Here is a 2,453-nt window from a genome sequence, read left to right on the forward strand (position 1 = left end):
AGAACCTGTCTGTTCTTCTGAGTACAGCTGAAGTCAGTGTGCAGCTCCTTTCCCAAACCAAGTCTCCTCGGGATCAGGAAACTTACTTTCACAGACAGACTTTGTTTTTATCCACATCTGGAATGACTCATAGTGCATGTGAGTTTGCTGGCAGCTGGGTGAATAAATATCATTACATTTTTGTAGTTGAGTTTCATTTGCTATATGGGCCAGTTTGAATTTATTTTTGTCCAAAAAACAGCCACAAGTACCTTCATTAAAAGACACTCTTGAATTCTAGCTCTGTAGCTACTCCTCTGTAACACAGGGGGCTATATGCTAACCCCTGTCTAAGGCGAATCCCTCCTCTGGAATGATGTACAGCTGCCTTTGGATGCTTTAGTCAGGGAGTGGGGCATGTGCTCTGCAAGAACATTTTGCTACTGTGATTCATATAATCACTTCTTTATTAATAACATATCATGCCGCGCTTAGACTTCAGTTCTTGCAAGACAAGCTCTGGTCTTTTCCTCCATTTGGCCAGTGCAGAGAACAGGAAGGTCCAAATCCTTAACTGGCTCTCTTCAATGGTACTAAGAGGAACATTTAACTATCCTCAGGACAATCTCCAATAGCCAGGCTGAATGTGGAGGGGGTGATGCTGAAAAAAAAAAAGGCTACTGGTAGACATCTCCTTGCTGATGCTGATGCCAAGGAAGACAACACTGGCAGAGTTTATCCCAGACTGACTCAGTATGGAGGAAGCTGCAGATATGTGCTCTACCTGGCACAGCTTCAGCGGCAGCATCAGGGAGTGCTGTGTGGGAATATAGCACCAGGATAACAACAGGTTGCTGTGTGTTGGAACAAACCAATGAAAAGTAGGAATATAGGGACTATTTACACAACCAAGGGATAGGGAATACTGCATTTGGTACCTAAAAGTGATACATCTAGTTCTCTTCTTTTGTAGGTGAGAGTAAGCCAGGAACAAATCCACAGACAGTCATGAATCTACACTGGTGTAAAACTGCCACATAAGAAAGGAGGCTCCAGCTCAGAAGGTATAAATAGAAGGATTAAGGGAAAGGATCAGGAGCTGGAAAGACAGAGGGCACTGTGGCTCAGGATTAATGTGCACTGGCAGGACAGCATGGAGAAAATCTGTTCAGCTCCTGTATGCCTCATGCCAACATCTGGCCTTAGCCTCAGTCCCCTCATTCTTCCCTGTCCCAGCTGAAACACCAGCTGTAAAGGAAGGAGGAGGGTCAAATAAGGTTGTCTTGCTGAAGGCAACTCCACTTCTTTTCCTACATGTACAGATTTTCCTACTCTCAAACTGCCTCAGGTTACTCCCACATGAACAGCACATGAACGTAAGACAGTATTTTATGTGCCAAGGAGATGACAAAAGGTGCAATTCAAGTAGAGGGTGGCTAACCAGCTCTCTCTATATATTCTCTTGTTACCATAACATTTTAGGGATGGGTCTGAATGTAGGGTTAAAGCCAGGCATGGGCTCACTCATGTGTATCTGCCCAGAAATTAAGGATGTATATACATACATATGAGAGTCAAATTCTCCCTATTAAAAAGGCCTCCAGAGGAAGCCAGGAAATAAATCTTTCAAGCACGCTCAAGCCACTTCAACTGTATAGCTTCTATTCATCTCATGACTATATTTTATTAGATAGTTGCTCAGTTTCAGCTCAAGGCAGTTTCTGTCTATGCTGGAGGTTTGAATCACTGCAACTGTAATGAGTGCTGAAGCAGGGTAGAAATCCTCACTATTTATAAATATTAAACATTTCCTACGTTGCTTTGGAAGTATCAAGCAAAGGAGCTTTACAGTGAAGAACTCATCTTGAAGACGCATCCAGAAGGAGAGGGTACCATGCTGCTGAAGTGAGGAGGCTGAAGGCTGGTCTGCCAGCTGGTCGATATTCAGATCTTAAATCAGTGTAGTGCTTAACTGTGACTTAACTGACACATGCATGTTAAAGGTGAGTGTTTATGTTTTACCAAGTCTCATAAATTTAGGTGTTGGAGCTGCAAGTCCTCCAGTGCTCCCAGTACCTGCAAGACCTCTCAGGCACAGGAAAGGTGTGACTGCTGCCTCTGGCAGGCTGTTTGAGGTGAAAATGGACATTTATGCAACTCTCAATGGAGCAGCTTTTCCATTTGATTCTCATCCTGATGCTGTCAGTGACTTTCTGTATACTGCTACTCCCACACAGTCTTTATAAGGAACCTGGAAATAGGGCAGAGTGGAAAGAAGTGCATGAAGACCAAACAGGGAAGTGCCAGCTGGTTGGTTTTTTGCAGCCCAGGCAGGGTGAGAGAAGGACCAAAACTGTCTTACTTCTCATCACAGATGCTGTCATGGTGAAAGGACAACTTCAGCAGGCTGGATAGGTAGAAATCCTGTATTTCCCAGGGGATGCTCTGGAGTGACCAGTGCATCAGGTGAGGTA

Source organism: Pipra filicauda, unplaced genomic scaffold, assembly GCF_003945595.2.
Source record: "Pipra filicauda isolate LSUMZ 115617 unplaced genomic scaffold, ASM394559v2 scaffold2_size9829703_pilon, whole genome shotgun sequence".
Classification (NCBI taxonomy): Eukaryota; Metazoa; Chordata; class Aves; order Passeriformes; family Pipridae; genus Pipra; species Pipra filicauda.